Consider the following 24,063-nt stretch of genomic DNA (forward strand, 5'->3'; position numbering starts at 1 on the left):
TTATTATTATTATTATATAACTTTTATTCATTAAACATGAAACTCAGTCAACTGAACACTCAAATTGACTGGCACTAATGGTTGACACGGGTATCAACCAGGTATCTCTTTAAAATGTAAGATGTTCTGAGTAGCGCAGGTTTTTTTTTAGCTTTGCTGGAGTTATTGCAGGAAGCTGCAATTTCCTGATGTATTTTGCAAAGTTTTTGGACATAGTTCCCAGTGCCCCGATGACAATGGGTATCACTGTTACATGTTTCATCCATAATCGTGCAGTTTCGATGGCCAGGTTGCGGTATTTCATAATTTTTCCCAGTTCTTTTTCTTCGACTCTGGCACCTCCTGGTACAGCAATATCAATCAGCTGTATGCTTCGGTTCTCTACAACTGCGATATCTAGCATGTTGTGTTCCAAATGGCGATTTGTCTGTATTTGGAAGTCCCACAAGATCTTCACCCTCTCATTCTCGACAACTTTTTCCACCCTATGTTCCCATGACTTTTCGGACACAGGCAAGTCGTATTTTTTACACCATGCCCTGTGGATTAGTTTAGCACTCGGTCATGTCTAGCTTTGTAATCAGTTTGCACGATTTTGCTGCACTCACATATTAAATGTGAAACAGTTTCAACTTTGTCGGTGCAGAGTCGGCAATTTGGATTGTCAGTAGATTTTTGCATCTTCACTTTTGTGGCATTAGTTTGTAGTGCTTGTTCTTGCCTTCTGTTTCTTTCTTGATGGTTCCCATCTTAAGCCATTCCCATGTCAAGTTATCACATTTTCCTTCAATGTTTTTCAAATGTTGTCCATGCAAAGCTTTGGTTTTTCATCTATTTAATCTGTCATCCAGCCGATTTCCTTATATTCTGCCTTTGCTTCTGTTATTTTGATAATGCTGTTTTCACAGCCTGCAGCAATTTTTCTGTACTTTGATTCACAGTCACTCAAACTTCATTTTTCTTCTTCTACAGTTTGGTGGATTTGCAATAGCCCTCTGCCCCCTATTCTTGGCAGGTACAACCTGTTGATGTCACTTCATGGATGTAGAGCATGGTGCATGTTCAAAAGTTTACGTGTTTTCCGGTCTAGGTGTTCCAATTCAGCCAAATTCCAGTTGATAATATCACTGGGACTGCCCATGTATCAATAGCTTTCATATTTCATCATATTTCATTTCATATTTCATTTGTCTGAAATGGTATAGGGTTTCCTGCTTGAGCAGGGAGTTGGACTAGATGACCTCCAATGAAGACACTTAGCAAAATATGTCTGCAAGTTTGTCTGGGACACTACACATCCTCTTCATGACCTGTTTTCCTTGTTATCTTCTGGGAGGCTTCGTGGTATCTGAAGCAAAACATCCAGACTCAGTCATAGTTTCATTCCATACAGTATTAACCTTGTGAACTCTAAAGCTTCCTCTTTCCATTATGTATTCAAGATCAACAATGATTAAAATTTATATGTTATTTATATGTAAGGGTGTAGATTTATACATATGTTGTATATAGCATGTTTAAATGTGTGTTGTGTATGTGTACACTTTGAGAGTGGACAATTTCTGCATTCATTCCTGTTATTGTTTCTCATGATTTATTGATTGATGAGATTTTAATATTTTAATATATTATTATTTGATATAGCCTGGTAAATAAATTTGATTTCAGGGACCCCTAAGATGGTATAATCCCAGGGGTCTTTGGATCACACTTTAAGAAACACTACTATAAGATATAGTAGAAACAGTACTGTAAGATACTACTATAAGATATAGTATCAGATATACCATACGTTATAGAATATTTTATCATATTTAATAAATGCCAATCTCCCTCACAGATAACTAATTGTTAAATTTTAAGATTTAACAATATTTATTTATTTATTTTATTTATTTATTTATTTAAATTTCTATACCGCCCTATTCCCGAAGGACTCAGGGCGGTTTACAGGGCAGCATAAAATACAATATAAAAGATAATATAAATTAAAATAAATTAAATTAATTAAGCCCAACAATTAAAACAATGTTTAAAAAGCAAAAACGCCTTCAGTCCAGGCCAGATAGATCGAAAAGCCAGGTTTTCAGGTCCTGGCGAAATGAACGCAGATCGGGGGCGGTCCGGAGTTCCGCAGGTAAATCATTGATTTTTAACTCCCTGTAAACCGCCCTGAGTCCTCAGGGAAAGGGCGGTATATAAATGCAATAAAATAAATAAATAAATAAATTCCAAAGGGCAGGCGCGCCCACAGAGAACGCTCTTCCCCTGGGAATAACCCGCCGGCATTCCTTAACCGGCGGTATCCTGAGAAGGCCCTCCCTGTGGGAGCGCACGGGACGAAGGGAGCTTGATGCCGGCAGCAGGTGTTCCCTCAGATAACCCGGACCCAAGCCATTAAGGGCTTTATAGGTCATCACCAGCACTTTGAATCTCACCCGAAGGGCAACCGGAAGCCAATGCAGCTCGCGGAGTAGAGGTGTTACATGGGAGTATCGGGAAGCCCCCATCACAACTCGCGCGGCCGCATTCTGCACCAGTTGAAGCCTTCGAGTGGTCCTCAAGGGCAGCCCCATGTAGAGAGCGTTGCAGTAGTCTAAACGGGAGGTCACGAGCGCATGAGTGACTGTGCGTAGGGCATCTCGGTCCAGATAGGGTCGCAACTGGCGCACCAGGCGAACCTGGGCAAAAGCCCCCCTGGTCACGGCTCCTATGTGGTCTTCTAAACTGAGCCGGGAATCTAGGAGGACGCCCAAGTTGCGAGCCCTATCAACGGGGGGTAACACCTCACCCCCCATAGTTAACGATGGACAAAACTGGTTCTCCCGAGATGCCGGTATGCACAGCCACTCAGTCTTGGCAGGATTGAGTCGGAGCCTGTTTCTCCCCATCCAGACCCGAACCACCTCCAGGCAATGGGACATCACGTTGAGGGCATCACTGAGTTGGTTCGGGGTGGAAAGAAAAAGTTGGGTATCATCAGCGTACTGATGATACCCCACCCCAAAACCACGAATGATCTCACCCAGCGGCTTCATATAAATGTTGAACAGGAGGGGAGAGAGGACCGATCCCTGAGGAACTCCACAAACGAGAGGCCTCGGGGTGGACCTCTGCCCTCCCATCAACACCGACTGCGAACGGCCCAGGAGGTAGGAGAACCACCGTAAAACAGTGCCCCCCACTCCCAACCCCGAGACGTCGCAGCAGGATACCATGGTCGATGGTATCAAAAGCCGCTGAGAGATCTAAAAGGACTAGGACAGAGGAGGAACCCCTGTCCCGAGCCCGCCAGAGATCATTCATCAGCGCGACCAATGCCGTCTCCGTGCTGTACCCGGGCCTGAAATCCGATTGGTACAGGTCCAGATAATCAGTTTCCTCCAGGAACAGAGGAAGCTGATGCACTACCACACTCTCAACAACCTTCGCCAAAAAGCAGTGTTTGGAGACCGGACGATAGTTATTCAAAATGGCTGGGTCCAGGGCAGGCTTCTTGAGAAGGGGTCTCACCACCGCCTCCTTCAAGGCGGCAGGGAAGACACCCTCACTCAAAGAGGCAGATATTACTGCCTGAAACCAGCCTCGTGTCTCCTCCCGAGCTGAATAAACCAGCCAGGAGGGGCACGGGTCCAATAAACAGGTGGTAGAGCTCAGCCTCCCCATAATCCTGTCCACCTCCTCGGGAGTCACAGGATCAAACTCAATCCAGATAATACTACTCTCAAGACCGCTCAATTCCTCCCCGTCAGACTTTGCCCGGTCCGAATCTGAGCAATTTTGTCCACCAGATGCTGGCTGAACTCCTCGGCCCGCCCCTGTAAGGGCTCCTCCCTCACCTCCTGATTAAGGAGGGAACGAGTTACCCTAAACAGGGCGGCCGGGCGATTATCTGCGGGCGCGATGAGGGCCGCGAAGTGATTAGTCCTCGCCGTCCTCATCGCCGCGAGATAAGATCTAATAAAAGATCTTAGTTGCAATCGGTCAGATTCAGATCGGCTGGATCTCCAACAGCTCTCCAGACTCCATCTCCGACGCTTCATCTCCCGTAGCTCCACAGAAAACCATGGAGCTCGATGGGATCTGCACTGGGTCAGGGGTCGCAAGGGTACAACACGGTCAAGTGCCTCAGTGGCAGCCCTCTCCCAAGCCTCCATCAAGGCATCGGCTGGGCTGTGAGTGAGGGAGATACGTATAGACCCAAGCGCCATCTGGAACCGTTCTGGATCCATCAGGCACCTGGGGCGGAACCACCTGGTTGGCTCCGCAGCCCAGCAGCGAGGGGTAGCGTATTGGAAGACCAGCCGTAAGAGGTGATGATCGGACCATGACAGGGGGACAATATTTGGCGAGCCCCCTCCCAGATCATCAAACCACTGCCTAGATAGGAAAACCAGGTCGAGAGTATGACCCCCTCCATGGGTCGGACTCTGAATTATCTGGGTCAGGTCCATGGCCGTCATGGAGGCCATGAACTCCCGAGCTAACTCTGATGACCCACCCAGGGATGCAAGGTTGAAATCACCCAGAACCATAAGTCTGGGGAATTCAACCACCAGCCCTGAAAGGGTGTCGAGAAGCCCAGGCAGGGCCGTTGCAACACAGCTGGGCGCCAGGTATATCAGCAACAAGCCCAACTGAACCCCAGAGCCACACCTCAGGAGGAGCGACTCACTCCCACCAATCTGTACGACAGTGGTCTCCTGCGGGTATAAGGTCTCCCGTATAACCACCGCCACACCCCTGCCCCTACCCTGAGCCCGCGGCCGGTGTAGCACACAGAAACCTGGAGGGCAAAGATCAGTCAGAGGGACACCTCCCTCTGGGCCCAACCAGGTTTCCGTAATGCATGCTAGATCCGCGCGTTCCTCCTCGATCAAATCTCGGACGAGGGGAGCTTTGTTCACCACGGATCTGGCATTGAAATACATCAGTCTAAGCTCAGGGACCCGATCTCCCTCACCCCCGGATAAACGGGTAGCAACCGGAGGGTCGGAGCACGCTACCGCTTGAAAACAGTGGGGGTGTGATCCCCAATGTTGGTATGGCCCTCCGTACAACTTCCTGCTACCATTCCCAATCGTCGTGGGGATAGGAAACCCCACCCCATAGCCAGAAGAACCTGAGGTCCCCAACCCCAACCCCGTCTCGCCGGGAACCGTCTCCGGCCTGGACGGACAGCCAGTTGATAAAATACCCTTATCCCTCCCACCTCTATCATTCGCCCCCCTCCCTAACCCCCTAAAACAACCAGCTAAAAAACATAGTAGGGGCTTTTTGATCAGATTCAGCCAACAGCCCCTATCTATGCCCAACCACCTCTCAGGGTCCCAACAATTGGGCCCGTCCTCAAGGGAGATGGAACACAAGGTGGTAGGTCGCGCCCAGGAGGCAGGAACTCTCCTGAGGGCATATAAATCTGCAGTGGAATAATGTAAGCGAACCATATGCCAAAGATGTTCGCATTGAGTCGTTTACAGCAGCTAGATGAGCAAAGCAGAAGATGTTGGGGGAAAAAATTATTGATGTTAACAAATCAGGATGGCAAAACAAATCCATTAAGCCAAGCCAAGCCAAGCTGCCTCGACTCTCACCCGAGCCAGTTACAGATATAAGAACCATAACAGTTCTCTCACAACAAATGGTACTTAAGTCCGGGCTAAACCTGGTCACAGATTAACCGGGATAGATCCACCTCAACTGATCTCTCACATCAGGGGGTGGATTAATGGTTAATTGTCCTGCCCTCTCACCGCAGTCAGATCCCGGGTCTGTCAAGTCCTTGGCCATCAATGTTCTTACAATTGCAGCTGACTCTCCGTAGACCAGAGAGATGGGGGCTTCTCAGCACAGATATTAATCTCAAAGAGAAAGAAGTCACTGCGCCATACAAATGGCGCCGATCAGCTGTTCCGAGGCAGCGAAGATGGTTGTTAGCCGCCATATCTCCACACTATCCTGCAACTCCAAGGGGGGGGGGAGGCCTCCACAGTGCAGACAGCACCACAGATGGTCAAGACCTCACAAAGCTCAACCATCTCAATCGGAGGAGGGAGGGAGAGAAAAATCTCCTTGCTGCAGCATACACCAACTAAAGCACCGCCAGCTGAGATGCGCAATGAAGCAGCAGGAGAATCCACAGCCGCTTCTCAGAAAACTCCCACCAGCGCCGATCAGCTACTTCCAAGGCGGCAGATTTAATTTCCAGCCGCCATATTGCCACACCGTCCTAGGACTCCGAGAGGAGGGGAAGAGGTCTCCATGGCGCAAAAACAGCATCCCGCAAATGATCCAAGACCTCAAAACCCGCCATCTCGGTCTGGGGAGGGAGGAAGAAAGAAATCTCCCCGCTGCAGCATGCCAGCTGAAGCGTGCGGCACACGGCGAGCAGCAAACAGTCCTCAGCCGCCACTCACAACACTCCCACGACCAAGGCCAGCTCAGGGAGGCAAGAAGAACTTTCGCACTGCAAAATGGCGCCTGGCAACCACACTCTCGTCCAGGAAAGCCCCATGCCAGGCTTCGTCAGCTGCTCAGCTGCTCAAACGGACCCATCGCGGAGCTCACAAACTCAGCTCCCGACCGACGCCGCCATATTACAAATGATTGAAACTCAGCTTTGCTATTCTTTTTTTTTATTAAAAAGTTTTACAATACATTTTATCTTTAGCAAACCAAAAAAGAAAAAAAAACCTCCGAACTTTAACTCATATAAGAAAACTCCAAACATATATATATATATCATATCAATAATTATACAAATACAAAATAATACTTTCCAATCTAATACCAAAACACAAGGTATAAAAATACAAACAATCGTGATCTAACTTACGCAAACAATCCTAAGCTATTCAAACTATCAAACTTTAACTCATATAGGTAAATTCCAAACATACATATATATATCATATCAATTATTCAAATACAAAATAATACCTTAAATTCATATTATCCTAATATATTATACAAATTAAAATACCATAGATTACTTCCAAACTTATTTTTTTTTTATATAATCACATCATTCTTATATTCTTATATTCTATTACCTACTCCAATATTGCCCATAAAAGTATTACAAATTAATTTCAATCACACATAAAACAATTTATATCAGTTTTATAAAACTATTCTTCTATCCAACTAGACTTTAACATACTAAAACCAAATTAATACAACCTTTCCTTCTCCTAATATATTATACAACTTAAAATACCATACACTACCTTCCAGGCTTAAAACTTTCCATCCAAATAACAAAGCATAACCTACAGAATATCAATAAACACTACTACAAATCTTCCCAATTAAATTTTCATAATCATCTTCAAACTAAAGCAACACAAAATATTATATAATTATTTTATAAGGGTGAAAAATGAATCCCCACATACTTAATCCTTCTAGCATCCTTATTACATTATTATCTCTTGCAATTATGCAACTAAATCCTCAGGTTTGCTTCCTTCTTCCAGAAACAGCACACCTCTTCCAATTTCTGGCCTTCTCCCGTGGTGATGAAATTTGACCCACTCCTGTAACTTTCACATCTGTCTGCGTTAACCCTTCAACATCTTGTGGATTCTCTCTGGAACATTGAGGCTCTCTGTCACCTTTTTTCTTTGTAGACACCAAAGACGATATGGGGACTGCTTTTAAAACATTACTGTAAAAGTCACGTGCCTGAACCACCGTGGTAAGACAATGCCTCGTACCTTCATGAGTCACCACCATCCCCTCTGGTATTTGCCATCTAAACTTAATATCACGTTGTCTCAATTCTTGTGTCAAAAAGGCAAATTCCTTCCTTTTTCTTAAAATTCTTGCAGGAATCTCTTTTAAAATCAAAACTTTTTGCTCATCCATTACAAAATCAATATTATAGGAGGCCTGGATAACTTCATTTCTAATCTTTCTCTTTGTGAAATAAACCACCACATCTCTGGGTAATTTCCTTTGTCTTGCAATCCACGAATTAACACGGAAGATTTTATCTATATCTTCCATTATTTCATCTGCTGGTCGCTCCAACACCCCTTCCAAAACCTCAGAAACCATTTTCGTCAAATTTTCCTTAGGATTTTCTTTTAGGCCTCTGATTCTCAAAGCAAGCTCCATCTGAAAATACTGTGTCGAAATCAAATCATAATCCATTTCCGCTATCATATTTTCAGTTTCTGTCATTTTGGCTTCCATTCTAGTATCATTTTGAACAAGATCTTCCACTTTTTCATCCAAAATCTCAATGCTTTTAGCCAGATTTAACGTTGCAGATGTGATGTCTGCTCTCATTTCTGCTAATTTCTCTGTAAACTTCTCCTCCAACTTTTTCTCCATTATCTCAACAGATTGTTGCATTTGCTTTTCCATAGTTTCTTGGAGCAAACTCTGCAAATCTTTTACTGTAAAAGCTGATACAGATTCAGATGCAGAGGACAATAAAGTTTTCGCCGAAGACTGCTGCCTCAGGGCAGGAACTTTAGAAGATATAGTCGCCATTTTCACCCTCTATTGTTAACTACTCACTTTCACATGCAGATTCAGCAAAGTCCATTGAGTTAAAGATCAAAACATCATCTTCACCAAAATCTCCTGCATCGCTCTGCCTGCGTCCTCTTTCTCATAAGCTCTTCCTTGCTAGCAGGGATGGTTGCGAACACCCTGTTCTGCTCCAAAAAACCCGGAGCAGAGACGCCTTGCAGTCCGGAGCATGCCCAGGCTTCGGGGGGGCTCAATCCTTCCACCACCAAAACTCTAAGTTCTGGCGGCCCCTGAGAGCTCTACCCCTACCTGGACGCTCACCCCCTCCTCTTCTCCCGAGGTGGGGGCTTCCAAGCCGCCGAACAGCTGATCGACGCTGTTTTCGGCGGCTCTACGGAGCTGCGAGGCTGACAGCCAAGAAATGGCTGCCTCCGGCGTCACCTTGCCATCCGGAAGCCAGCTTTGCTATTCTTTAAGGTTTATTTATTTATTTATTATTTATTTAATTTTATTTATATACCGCCCTTCTCCCGAAGGACTCAGGGCGGTGAACAGGGCAGATATATAAATACAAAAATACAAAAGTTAAAAAAGAATTAAACATGTGCCCAGCTAAAAACAATAAATACATATAATAAAATGAGAATAAAAAACCCAAACCATCCCCCATCAGGCCAGGCCGGCTTGTTCAAATAAGAATGTCTTCAGATCGCGACGGAAAGAGCGAAGATCGGGCGCCATCCGGAGCTCAACCGGCAACCGATTCCATAGCTCCAGGGCGCCCACAGAGAAGGACCTCCCCCTGGGGGCCACCAATCGACATTCTCTGATCGGTGGCACCCTGAGGAGGCCCTCTCTGTGGGAGCGCACAGGGCGGAGGGAAGTTGATGCCGGCAGCAGGTGCTCCCTAAGGTACTCCGGACCCATGCCATGTAGGGCCTTAAACACCATTACCAGTACCTTGAATCTCACCCGGAAGACAACTGGCAACCAATGCAGCTCACGGAGCAGAGGTGTAACATGGGAGTATCGGGAGACTCCCAACACAACTCTCGCGGCTGCACTCTGTACCAGTTGGAGCCTCCGAGTGGTCCTCAAGGGCAGCCCCATGTAGAGAGCGTTGCAGTAGTCCAGACGAGAGGTCACGAGCGCATGAGTGACCGTACATAAGGCATCCCGGTCTAGATAGGGCTGCAACTGGCGCACCAGGCGGACCTGGGCGAAGGCCCCCCTAGTCACAGCTACTATATGGTCTTCCAGAGTGAGCCGTGAATCTAGGAGGACTCCCAAGTTGCGAGCCCTATCTACGGGGGGTAATAGTTCACCCCCCATAGAAAGAGATGGAATGTTCTGAATATCCCGGGATGCCGGTATGTACAGCCACTCAGTCTTGTCGGGGTTGAGTTGAAGTCTGTTCCTCCCCATCCAGACCCGAACCGCCTCCAGGCAACAGGACATCACGTCGAGGGCATCACTGGGGTGGTTTGGGGTCAAAATAAAAAGCTGAGTATCATCAGCGTACTGATGATACCCAACTCCAAAACCACGAATGATCTCACCCAGCGGTTTCATATAGATGTTGAACAGGAGAGGCGAGAGGACCGACCCCTGAGGAACTCCACAAACAAGACCTCGAGGTCGACCTCTGCCCCCCTGCCAACACCGACTGCGAACGTCCCAGGAGATAGGAGGAGAACCACTGCAAAACCGTGCCTCCCACTCCCAATCCCCTGAGACGCCGCAGCAGGATACCATGGTCGATGGTATCGAACGCCGCTGAGAGGTCTAATAGGACTAGGACAGAGGAATGTCCCGTCCCGAGCCCTCCAGAGATCATTCACCAGAGCGACCAATGCCGTCTCCGTGCTGTACCCGGGCCTGAAACCCGATTGGTACGGGTCTAGATAATCCGCTTCATCCAGGACCAGAGGGAGCTGATGCGCCACCACACTCTCAGCAACCTTTGCAAGGAAGCGAAGGTTGGAGACCGGACGAAAGTTATTCAACACAGCTGGGTCCAAGGGAGGCTTCTTGAGGAGAGGTCTCACCACCGCCTCTTTCAAGGCGGCGGGGAAACTACCCTCACTCAAAGAGGCAGATATAACCGCCTGGAACCAGCCTCGTGTCCCCTCCCGGGCCGCATAAACCAGCCAGGAAGGGCACGGGTCCAATAAACATGTGGTGGAGCTCAGCCTCCCCATAATCCTGTCCACTTCCTCCGGAGTCACAGAATCAAATTCCTCCCAGGTAATATCAACAAGACCACCCATGTCCTGATCGTCAGACTCTGCCCAGTCAGAGTCCAGACCGGTCCGAATCCGAGCGATTTTGTCCGACAGACGTTGGTTAAACTCCTCGGCACGACCCTGCAAGGGTTCCTCCCTCACCTCCTCATTAAGGAGGGAGCGAGTCACCCTAAACAGGGCAGCCGGGCGATTATCTGCGGACGCGATAAGGGTAGCAAAGTGATTAGACCTCGCCGCCCTTATCGCAGCGAGATAAGACCTAATGTAGGTTCTTAGTCGCAATCTGTCGGATTCGGATCGGCTGGACCTCCAACAGCTCTCTAGGCCCCGTCTCCGACGCTTCATCTCCCGAAGCTCCGCGGAAAACCATGGAGCTCGATGGGATCTGCACTGGGTCAGGGGCCGCAAGGGTACAACTCGGTCAAGAGCCTCCGTGGCTGCCCTTTCCCAGGCTTCCACTAAGGCATCTGCCGAGCTGTGAGCAGAGGAGGCAGGTGGGGATCCCAGCGCCGCCTGGAACCTCTCAGGGTCCATTAAGCGCCTGGGGCGGTACCATCTAGTTGGTTCCACACACCCACGGTGGGGAGTGGCAAAACGGAAGACCAGCCGCAGGAGGTGATGATCAGTCCATGACAGGGGCATAGCAGTTGGGGAGCCCCCACCAAGGTCATCTAACCACCGTCCAGATAAGAAAATCAGGTCAAGGGTGTGGCCTCCCACATGAGTCGGTCCAGAAATTACTTGCGTCAGGTCCATGGCCGTCATGGAAGCCATGAACTCCCGAGCTAACTCAGATGATCCTCCCAGGGATGGTAGATTGAAGTCACCCAGAACTATAAGTTTGGGGAATTCAATCACCAACCCAGAGAGGATATCGAGAAGCTCAGGCAGGGCTGCTGCTGCGTGACTAGGCGAAAGGTACACCAGCAGCAAGCCCAACTGCGCACCAGGGCCACATCTCAAGAAGAGAGACTCACACCCGACTATCTGGGGAACGGTGGTCTCCCGCGGACACAAGGTCTCCCTCATAACAACCGCCACTCCCCCACCCCTACCCTGAGGCCGGTGTAGCACCCGGAAACCTGGTGGGCAAAGGTCAACCAGAGGAATACCGCCCTCTGGGCCCAACCAAGTCTCCGTGATGCAAGCCAGGTCCGCATGCTCACCCTCGACGTTTGAGTTTCATTCTATCGAACTACACACACACACACACACACACACACACACACACACAAAAGAGGAAAGAATAAAGCAGAAGTGATTGTGATTACAAAGGATTTTCATCTTGCCCTGAAAAAAGATAAAATTTGGGGTAGACCTGAGATGTATATAAATATCTCTTTCCATTATTTACTCTAAAAATCAACTAAGAAGGAAGAGTAACTTACTCTGCTGGTCTCCTCAGGGATTGGATACTTTCAGTCAGATCACACTGTTTATTACTCAGGAAATGAAAAATCATCTACAAGGAAGATGAATGGTTAAAAAGTTTGATAGACAGAGCCAGGAAAGTCTACACAGTAGACTGGCTGCCAATAGTTGCTAGTTTGTTTAGTTCATGCTGTTGCTCTATCCATGGTGCATCATGAGGAAGTGAACTAGCTTTATACCCCAGTCCTGAATAGGATACACACCTTGTATGTCATCTGCCGGGACTCTTGGTATAGATGGGGTATATGGTATAAATGGGGCATATGGGATCCCACGTCTAAGTGTAGATCACATCATGACTAGCTGTAAGCTGGGGCATATACAGGTCCAGTATCTGAGTTTTTTTAATATAAATGATGCTGCACTTCAATGGTCATATGGCCTAAACATTAATATTTGAACAAAGATTTTTTAACATTTATATTTTATTGGGTTCTACTAATCTAGCTGAAATGTCAATTTATATTGCTAGTTCATGTATGATAGGTTTCTCTCTCTCTTTCTCTGTGTTCATCAACCTCCTCTTCTTCTGCATCAGTGGTTAGAACATAACTTGGATGATCACCATACTGAAGGGATATATGGAAAGGTGTTGCTTTCATAGTCGGGAAAGATATAGCAAGAACAGTGCTTGGCTAAAATGCCATCAAATATACTTCATGGCTATCCCTTTAGTTGATGAGTTTATAATCAAGTTCAATTTGAAATTGACAGAACATACAAACAAGATATGTCCTTGTGACTAGAGCTGGAATTCCAAAGTTGGAAATATTCAGGAAAATGTAGTTGGAATGTATGGTTGAAGAAATTGAAATGAAGCAGAGGAACAATTTATCAATTTCTGGCACTCCAATTATTTCTTCACTGTTTTCAATAACCAAAATGTTATATGGACATCATCAGATGGAGTATATAGACTTTAAATTGAATATATTATTTCTAAAAGTAGGTGGAGAACGATAAATTATCAGGCTGAAACTTTGGATACAAGTTCCGGCTCCCTTGAAGTGTCTATAATGCAAGAAAGAAAAGGATGACAGTATTAAGTTGATGGACTTGATTATAGCAGAAATGAGTACACCATTTGAAGACCTGAAAGGCTAAGTTTATTATTATTATTATCATTATTAATTTAATTTGTATACCGCCCTTCTCCCGAAGGACTCAGGGCGGTGAACAGGGCAATACATAAAAACAAGATACAAAAATAAAAAGTATTAAAAAGTAATTAAACAGTGCCCATAATAAATTAATACAGATTAACAGTTAAAATCCCTTTATAAAATCCAACAGATCATCCTCAATAAAGTCAATATAAATGGTGACTAAGTGTGAATACCAACTTGATGAAACATAATAAATCAAATTATATCTTTTGATTTATTTTATAGTGTTGTTTGAACAAAGTATACCAGGCAACAAGACACTGCTAAGCTTGTAAGCCGCCCTGAGTCTTCGGAGAAGGGTGGGATATAAATGGAATTAAAATAAAAAAAATAAAAAAAAATTAAAAGAATTCTAGTTTTGTGTGCTATTTAGAATTGTACTCAAAAATAATTCTGGAAAAAGTACACGTGTCCTAAACACTAAAAAGTAATCACAGTGAAGTTCTATATTGTTTAGTTTCTGGTAGTTCTATATTATTTAATTTCTCATTAAAAGATCAATTGCTTAAATAGGTCATTGAACAATAGAATTATTAAGGTGCTCTATATTGGTTTGTTGTATATGAACTGAGATCCTGTGCTTCTTTTACAATTGCTCTGGATTCACTAAGTCAACATTTACCAATACTTGCACCTTTGCGAGAAACTAGAATAAATTTAATACCCTGCAATGGCCATAATATTTTAAACTACCATCTTGTTAGTCAAGGTAAATCACACATAAATAAATAATTGCTTCCATTAGAGGAAAAAACTATAGACGGTTATGTTTATGCACTTTAGTTCTTTAGGCTTCATGACAAAATCAAAGGAAAAATTCAAATTCTTCTGCCACAAATGTTGTCACTAAACCTATTTAATGTTTTTGCTACTGTGTAATCTAAATCACAGTATATAATGTTTGAGCTATCTAGTGTCCACCTAAGATTTAAAGCATCACTTTAATTTATGCATAATTTTTATGATGCTGTAATATACCTGTGCATTTTTAATAATCCAAATATATTAGCAATTTATAACATCCTCTTATTTAACATATCCTGTATTATGAGAAACATAGATAAGAATGAATGGCCTGGTTCACTTAATATGCTAATCCAACAATTTACTGAATTTGCTCAGCACACAAAGTTACAAACCACAATTTAAAATCTGTAACAGCATATAACATAATTTACATAATTTGGCAAATCAAAATAACTCATGACAGTTTTGTTTAGCAATATAAACCAGACCAATAACTGTTTTTAAGGAACATATTAATTAAAATTATCTCTTTTAAGGCTAACCCGTTTATGTATGCCAGTACTTTTGAGATTTAATTTCCAGAGAAACAAGTTAGAAGTTAGTTACAGAGAAAACAAGAAAGCTACATTTACACAATGCATAATTTGCCCTAGTTGCTTTAAGCATTTTATTTAAATTACAGTTTTGTTGGTTTGAAGAAAATACGATGAACCATAAACTAGCCATACATGGAGGTTATGCAACATGCTAGGCCAAAATTTATTTATTTATTTATTTATTTATTTATTTGTTTTATATACCGCCCTTCTCCCGAAGGACTCGGGGCGGTGTACAGGGCAAGGTAAGTATACAGTAAAGCAATAGTAAAACAAATGAAACCCCAAAATCTATCAGGCCAGGCCGGCTTGCTGGAATAGGTAGGTCTTTAAGTCACGCCGGAAGGTGGGAAGGTCAGGGGCCATCCGGATTTCGGTTGGCAAGCAGTTCCAAAAGGTTGGCGCACCCACCGAGAATGCTCTCCCCCTGGGGGCCACCAGCCGGCATTCTCTGACCGGTGGCACCGTGAGTAGGCCCTCTCTGTGGGAGCGCACAGGACGGAGGGGTGTTGACGCTGACAGTAGGTGCTCCCGTAGGTAATCCGGACCCATGCCATGTAGGGCTTTGTATGTCATCACTAGCACCTTGAATTTCACTCGGAAGGCAACTGGAAGCCAGTGCAGCTCACGGAGGAGAGGTGTAATATGGGAGTATCGGGAAGCCCCCAAAAGTGTTCGTGCAGCTGCACTCTGTACCAGCTGAAGCTTCCGAGTGGTTCTCAAGGGCAGCCCCATGTAAAGAGCGTTGCAGTAGTCAAGACGAGAGGTCACAAGTGCATGGGTGACTGTACGCAAGGCATCCAGGTCCAGATAGGGTCGTAGCTGGCGCACCAGGCGAACCCGAGTGAAAGCCCCCCTGGTCACAGCTCCTATGTGATCGTCTAAGGAGAGCTGTGAATCTAGGAGGACACTCAGGTTGCGGGCCCTATCTACGGGGGGCAATAACTCACCCCCAATATTAAGGGATGGAATACTCTGAATATCCTGGCATGCCGGTATGTACAGCCATTCAGTCTTGTCCGGGTTGAGGTTTTTTTTCAATATCATACATGCATAAATTATCTTAAGGCAATTTAAAGAGTAAGATATTTATTATTGTATAATCTTTCATGGATTAGTTTGTTTTTATGCAAAATTTCTTTTCAGAATGACATTGGAATTTACAAGCCAAGTCTAGTAGTTGTAAGATTTCCTTACCCATAATAACTAAGTAAACTGTTATTGTTTGAACTCATACAAGTTCCTGGTTTAGATCGTGGTCATCCAACCTTTTGGCTTGCCTGGGGCCATATCGAGTAAAGAGGAATTGTATTGGGCTGATATAAAATATAATATAATTAATGTATAAAAATAGCAAAGTTAATTATATTTTTTATTATCTTGTGGGGACCACATTACTAGCTATCCAAGGCCATATGTAATCTGTGCGCCATGGGTTGGATACAGCTGGTTTAGATCCTTCACTATGGCTTAAAAACAAATAATTGGGTTCATATAACATTGTAAGCTACAAAAATGTAAACTACATATTACCTAAGTATGGAAAGTGTTTCTTTTAATTTCCATTTTGAATACATCTACTCTTTTGATGTAATTTTTATCCCATTATTGGAAGAAATATTTTTTTAAAAAGTACCCACTTATAGGCAAAGGGTAACAATAGAAATCATTGCTGCTCTGAAAATTCCCACAACTCTGAATAATTGGCATTTCACCAAATAAAAGACTACATTAAATGTCCAAAATGAAATCAGATTAATTCTGAAACAAAATGTTAGTATTTTGAAGTTATTTCAGTGTTTTTATACAGAGAGAACAAGTGAATTGCCAGATCGTAGATTAAGTTAACAGAATACAGTAAACTAAAATGTAGTTTTGATTTAATAGGACACTGTTAGCTTACGCTTTAGTGTCTCAGCTGTTGTGTCAGTACCAGCACTTACTTAACCAAACCATAGCTAATGAATAAGCATGTCAAATATTTAGATTTTAAAAAACCAAACAATAAGTCCAAAATGGTCCTAGTATTTTGTGTTTAAATTAATTACTTTATTATTTTAAAAGTCAAAATATATCATGAAATAAACTACACTCTTTTTAGTACAGATAGTCCTCGAGCTACAACAAATTTCTCAAATTTCTCAGCAACATAAATTTTGGGCTCAGTTGTTAAGTGAGTTTTGCCCCATTTTGCTACGTTTTTTGCTACAGTTGTTAAGTGAATCATTGCAGTTGTTAATTTAGTAACACGATTGATAAGTGAATCTGGCTTTCCTATTAACAGGTCACAAAAAGTGTTCATACGACCCCAAGACAATGCAAGTGTCATAAATGTGAGTCAGTTGCCAAGCACCAGAATTTTGATCACGACCATGGGAATGCCACAATGGTCCTATGTGAAAAATGGTCATAAGACACATTTTTGTTGTAACTTTGAACGATCACTAAACAAACTGCTAAGCTTGTAAGCCGCCCTGAGTCTTCGGAGAAGGGCGGGATATAAATGGAATTAAAATAAATAAAATAAATAAACTGTTGAGGACTACTTGTACTATCTATTTTAAGTTGGACTAAGATCTTTCAAATAACTTAGAAATACGTTTTGTCTAATCCAATTGTTACCAAGTGAAAATTCTAGTTTTCACCTGAGTGAACAATCTGAGTTCTAGACGTTCTTTTACCAATTTTCCAAATTTGCTAATTCGATGTGGCTAGACTTTTTGGCTCTTCTTGGCGTGGTTGAAAAGTGCAGTATGGTGGAGCGGCCGCTCTGCGTGAAGAACGGTCGCGCTTGCGGCGCATGAAAATTAGCGACCATTCACGGTGTAGAGCAAAAGAGCGAATTAAAAACTATTCAAACTGCTCCCTCTATTGCCACATAAGTAACCGAGGGAGCTTGCAGAGCGAAAGCCTGTACAGGCAAGGCGGAGCAGGGTCCAATAGCTTTAACCCAGCTTCTTTCCTCACGCCTTTCTCCAGGGAATAAATACTTTGTGTACGGAATTGCTGCAAGGTGGAGCGAGAAAGGCAAAGCGGTGGTGCTTTTTCCCGCCTTTCCTCCCGTTTTATCAGGGTAGGTATAAGTAAATGGGAGAACGTGGGTTTGACCAACCACACCAAAGACTGAGGACGCCCCAGTTGTTGAGGAGCGGGCGTCAATCCCAGGGCTAAGAAAGGGGGAATTAACCACGCAAGGGAAGTGCGCATCCTCCATTTTGGCTGAGGAAGGGTGGAGAGCTTGGCTTTCTCTCTTTTGCCGCCCTGGCAATGCCCAGTCCTATTCAACACTCCTAGGGCACTGGGAAAGGCGCCCTCTGCGCTTTGCCCTGATCCTGAGGCGAAAGGCAGTGAGAACAAGCGCCTCACAAAGCTCCATATTGGCTTGAAGGGGTCCCAGGAGCTGCAGCAGCTTCCGACAAAATGGAGGACACCACTATTACCAACCATTACCACCATCACCACCAGGAGCCGTGCTGGGCTGCTTCTGAGATGCCTTTTCTTGATTCGGAATAGTTGGGAACACGAAAGAGTCCTCCTGAAGACAGAGACCCTTGTCCTCGGAGAAGACTCATAGGCTGCCCCCTTCTTAGGTTTGGGACTTGGTTTCTATTATTCTGCCCCCTCTTAGAAAGGGTTCCAGGTCCACAGTCCAAGGGGGGGGGAGAGCGTCTAAAACCCCTTTGGCTTTATTGCTGTATCCGTCCTTACCGCCTCATTTCAGAGCTTGGTGTTCAGCCCTACTTTTTTACCCCTTGTCCTTGTGGCAAGAGATTGCCTTGTGGCAAACTAATGGGCTAAACACCTTCCTGGCTGATAAATGACTCGGGGACCTAGGGAAGCCATCGCCCTTTTCTTGGGGAGGGGGAAGAGAGGTAGCAGAAACTTCTGCATTATAAGTACACAGCAGCGACGCTGACCACCGGGCTTGCAAACCTTCCAGTTGAAAGAAGCAGAGGTGCTGCAGCTGTTGGTGGTGGGCAATGCAATTCGGGTTTTCTTTAACCTGGTGGAACCAAAGGAGGAGGGACGGAAGGCGTGTGCGCGAAGCTAATTGACAGAATCTTCGCGCAACCGGCGACGGACATCGCCGATAGACGGGCAGTTTCTCCAATGGTTTTGCCTGACACCAAAGCCCTCCCTCTGGGAAAGCCAATGGGCGGGAACACTAGGCGGCCTTTCCCCGGGCTCGGATGGTTAGGTTTTGTCCCTCCTCCTCCCCTTCGCCAGCAGCAGCGTTTAGCCCGGGACTGGACCGTGATAGAGTTGAGGAAGCGTTGGCGGAGCCGCGGAGGGTGCGTTTTACCCGCAGGCGGGCGGAGGGGGTGGGGGAAGCGACTTTTGCCTAGCTCGGCGAGGGGATCAGAGGAACAGACCGAGGTAGAAACAGTAGAGCCGGGTTAGACGAACTGGCTTGAAGCCCAGCTACCCTTTCAGGGTGGGGACAGAAGCAGACCAGCCGCGTCTCGGGAATAACCCGGGCTAAATACCCCGCTGCGTGTTGTTCTGGTGGCTGCTGCTGTCCGTTCCCCCTTCCCGCCAGTAGATTAGGAAGGCAAGAAAGGGGTCAGCGGCGGGTAAGAATCGGGAGGGCGGCAGCCCGGTTACGACGCGAGACAGGCGCTCGGGCAGACATGCGGAGAGGGCTGCCGTGGGGTATCTGGGTGCGTGCGTGTGCAGTGGGGGGGCGCGATGTCTCTCCGCCCGGCTTTATTTCCAACTGCCTCCCGGGGGGGGTAATTGTCCCCTTATCATCGCGCTTTCCCCCCCCCTCCCCGGTTCCTTCTTCCCTCGCGGGAGTCCGTAATTGCGCTCCGCGTTGCGCTCCGCGGATCCTCTTTCTCCCCTCCCGTATTGTTTGGCTGGGTCTCTTTAATGGCGGCCGACTGGAGGCGGCAGTGCTGCTAGCAGACTGCAGGGGGCCAAGCGCAACTCCCGGGGCAATTGGCAGAAAGCGAGGTCGGGGTAGATTTCGGCGCTAGAGTCGCGGGCGGGAAGGGGATGGAAGCCGAGTTTGGATTCAGTCCCGAGAGTTTTTGAACTATGGAGGGCAGATTTGGAGGTCTGGGTTGGGGGGGAGTTCTTCAGCTCCACAATCTCAGGCTAACAGCAGAAACTCCTCTGTTTGTTGCCCGTTGGGGGAGTCGCGTCCGAAGAGGAAAGACCCGACCCTGGTGTTGAAGGGTGTATCAGTGAGGCACCGTCCGTGGGCCAAGAGGCTCCAGTATCCCTTTGGGAAGGGCATCTAGAGGGGTGCTGGGTACCAACTCGAAAAAGCAGCGGTGGCAACTCCCGTTTCTTGCCCATTGGGAAGGGCGTCTCCTGGAGGGGAAGATGGGAAAGCATTACCCGCTACCCCTGTAGATATTCCCCCCCCTTCCCTTTCCCCTTGACGAGCACCTCTTTTCCTTAGGCTGCGGGCCAGTTTGGCGCAGCCTTGGCAGAGCCCAGCAAGGAGCAGGAGCTCCCATTGTGAGTGCTATTTATATATGTTTTCCTGCCTCGGTTCGACCTGCCTTGGGAGGCGGAGGTAGAGCACCCATTTTTGGCACGAGGAGTGGGGGTGGGGATTAAGAGGAGGTGCCTCTCAGGGTATGTGGGGGGGGGGAAGAGATGGCTGGGTGCAGCAGCTGCTGCCCTAGAGCAAAGCCCCGGTAATGGCCGGGAGGCGACTCCACCCCCGCGGGGTGGGCTCTGTTGCTGCAGACATCGCTCCTGCAATACCAACATTCGCAAGCAGACGACGGGCTCCTGCCGCTCCTAGCCTTGCCCATCGAGGGGCGGGGTATCTTTCGACTGCCCCCTAGAGTTTTGGAGCGTGCATTAAAGTGACATTTTTTTCCCCAAGTTCTATCTAGTGCAGGGGTCGGCAACCTCGGCTCTTTTATGACTCGTGGACTTCAACTCCCAGAATTCCTGAGCCAGCTGTGCTGGCTCAGGAATTCTGGGAGTTGAAGTCCACGAGTCATAAAAGAGCCGAGGTTGCCGACCCCTGATCTAGTGGTTCATACCTGAAAGCGGTTATGTGTCTCGATTTCCCTTAAAACCTTGGAGGTGGTTTGAGAATCCTGTGGTGGTTGTGTGTTCAGTTGTGTCTCATATTTTCAAAATGGATGCAGTTGCTTTGAGTGAAATGATATCGTAAGTTTCTTTTTGCATTTTGAAAACTTTACATTTAACTTAGTCCCGTTCCCTTCACCTTACTAGGAAGATTTGGAATCACTTAAATGGCAAAGGCAACCCTAATGGAAACAACTATAGGCCTATTGCCTGATTCTGAAAACAGTAGTCTAAGTGGAGGATTATTTAATATCCTCTGAAGAAACCACTGGTGATATTCCAGTATCCAGAACCATAATTCAATCTTATATTAAACAAATGGTTTATAAATAAGACCATAGGAAGCTGATTCTTAAAAACTTGTCAGAATTACTTTCATGGGCATATAGATTAGATGGTAAATTCATCTGAATAAAAAGGTTTCTAAATTTAGTTAGAACATTGTTACTTAAAATTTTTATCTTTAATGCTAATATGAAATCATACAAACATTAATGTAGATGTTACTGTTACAGTTCAATTACATATTAGGCCAAGGCTGCTTGACTTTTTAATCTTAAATCTTTTCTTAATCTGAATTTCTTACTCTTACTCTGAGTATTTTTAGTAGTATTATAGATAACAAAAGATGTTATTTTTACTAGCATTGTTTATTTTGCTCTCCCCATGCTCCAAAGTAGACCATTAAAAAATAGAAGTTGCAGTCCTAGGATTTAAAAAACCCTCAGCTATGTCAGAAGAATAGATGTATTCAAAATAAAAATGGGAAGAAACACTTCCATGTTTAATAGTTTATTAAGATTCTTGCTTAATGGTGTGCCATGCAAAGCCAGGTTTTCTATTTTTAAACAGTGGTACATAGCTTAGTATGTTGTATGAGTCAAACCAATTTGTTAATTCAGTAAAGAAACCTTGAAATTAAGAGACTTAATTTGTTAATTCCAATAAGAATAATGCTGTTCTGGAAAAATATACTTTGCCAATTATGAAAGTTGAGAAAGCAGATGGAAATCATAGTGGATAAATATAGGAATAAAATTTGGTCAGCTCTAAAGAAATTTTGCATATTACTTAAACTAAACAGTCTTATTGAGGTCTACTCATATAATAGTTACAAGTGGGCAAGGGAGTTTGGCATGTATACAAGTCTGTCTGCAACTTGTCCTTTAAGACCACCATGTGATATGGGATGAAGAGTTTGAAAATTTCCTTATTTTTGCTTGAATATGAATGTAGAAGCTGAATTGTGATTCATATCTTTGGTTTGGTTATTCTCATGATTTCATTGGATTATGGGAACTTCATAAATAGAAATAGCTTGTAAAGATAATTTGGTCATACAAAGTATTCAATTGAATATTTAATTGAAAGCACAAATAAGTTGGTACCGTGCATTGTACTAAATCACTTGATTTGTTGGTTTTGACGATGGTTTTCTGAAATCAGCTATTTTATTCAGTAAGAATTAATCCAACAATTTAACTTGTATGTAGCTTTGTATTTAAAATTAGCTTTAAGTTTGTTTCTGGTAGCATTTGTCATTTTCACATAGAGTATTGAAACCAAATGAATATATTTATGCAGAAATCAAGCATGGGTCTACTGGAGATCCCAAATATCTAAGAATGATTTTTGCATTTACAGTAGTCTTAGTTTACTAAACCTCTTCAAAGGTTAAGTCAATGCCAGGCGACATAAAAGTTTCATAGAAAGCGTCTCTTCTGACTTATTGTACATGTAAGAATAAAACTCAACTCCACATTTTATTTATGTTTTAAGGTAGGTTATGTGTTTCAAAATGAAACTTTGATTCTCACTTGAGAATTTATGCTGTACACTGCTGATTCTTGGTTCTTCCTGTTAGAAGGAATAGTTAAACAGGTCTGCATGACACTGAATATGTGTGAACTGGTTAGTCTATCTTGCTCTTTTCTAAGAGATAAGGATTATAAGCAATTATTCATTCTTAAGTGATTTTGGCTGAATAGAAAAGGAATAAAACAGAATTCCTAGTTCTCATATAAAGATAAATAAACCCCAGACAGACACGAACAAAAATCAATATAACTTTTTTAATGGTGTTTTGGAGCTACAACAGCACTGAAAAAAATGACAACTCATCCTTGAAGCTTTAACCATTGAACCAGCTGATTCAATTGTCTTGGCAGCTAGCTGACATTTATGGAGATTACAATGTCTTGAAGTCATGTGATCGTGATTTGTTTTCTCACCAGCCAGCTTCTGACCAAGTCAATGGGAAAATCTGGATTTGCTTAACAAATGTGTGACTTAATCGCAGTAAAATGGATATATAATCGGGAATGGTCACATATGAATCGCTTATTGACTGTTATGGTTAGTGACCAAAATTCTGATCCCAATTGTGGTCATAGGTTGAGGACTACTTGTACTCCATTTCTTGCATTTGAGTTATACCTAATCTTGCTGATTATAGTCTACATTTGCACACATGCACTCTCTCAACCTGGAGTAACAATTTATTTGCTAATATGAGCTCTAGTTTTTTTAAAAAAAGTAAGCTCAACACTCATATTGCAGAATGAGATGATCTATAAATTTAATAAAAACATTTTTAGTCTTTAAGGCACCACAAATTGCCTTTAAGTTTAATTAGAAAAAGATCAGGTGATGGAAGAAATTTTTCTGCCTGTAATTCAAAAGAGTTTTAGTCAGTTGTAATAGAATATCCTTGTTGAAAATGGGCCAGATAGTATGATTTCATTCTTACAGGTACTTCGGATAAGCAGAATGTTCAGTGTATAGAGCAGCTGTTTTCAGATTGTCTTGCCCAAACTGAAATGTGCTCTTTAGAAGTTTTGTTACATGTATAGAATTAAACAAGACTGTTCTTTTCCAGATATGGCCCTAAATATGGTTTTGGGAGCTGGGGTTTAGAGTGGGAAAAGTAAATTATGAACAAAGCACGATGATTGATGTAGAAATAAACAGGGAAGGTGAACTGGAACATGAGTCATGTAGAGAGGAGGATGAGACATTCCAACCTTGCCCTATTTACTTTATGAGACCTCTCCAGATATTTTTCTGTCAAAACGAGAATAATCAAAATAGGTCTTGATTGTGCAAAGTTGCAAAACATATGTTTTGGATTTGAAGCAAGAATGCATTTTGCAAGTCCATTTTGCATTTCATGCACATCCGGAGAAGCCAGATTGAGAACTGCCAAGATCATTGCAGTAAGGAGAGGCATATAGGTGTGAAGAAAGGAAGAGGGAAACAATGTGCATAATTCCTCCTCCATAAAATAACTCTGGGATACCCCAGATTTTGCTTTAACTAAAACCAGAACAACCAAGC

At 44.3% G+C, this 24,063-nt stretch overlaps 2 protein-coding genes across 2 annotated transcripts in view; one reads left to right on the top strand and one right to left on the bottom strand.

Annotated features, from left to right (window-relative positions):
- The window catches only part of CRYL1 (crystallin lambda 1), a 262,310-nt gene that overhangs the window by 10,138 nt on the left and 228,109 nt on the right, over nt 1-24,063 (bottom strand). The window lies entirely within an intron of this gene.
- ZMYM2 (zinc finger MYM-type containing 2) overlaps nt 18,892-24,063 on the top strand; it is an 89,657-nt gene continuing 84,485 nt past the window's right edge. Inside the window, exon 1 of the mRNA XM_081327381.1 lies at nt 18,892-18,962. The gene's annotated coding sequence lies outside the window, so the exon portion shown is untranslated. The remainder of the gene's footprint in view (nt 18,963-24,063) is intronic.

Source organism: Vipera berus, assembly GCF_964194415.1.
Source record: "Vipera berus genome assembly, chromosome: 4".
NCBI classification, from domain to species: domain Eukaryota; kingdom Metazoa; phylum Chordata; class Lepidosauria; order Squamata; family Viperidae; genus Vipera; species Vipera berus.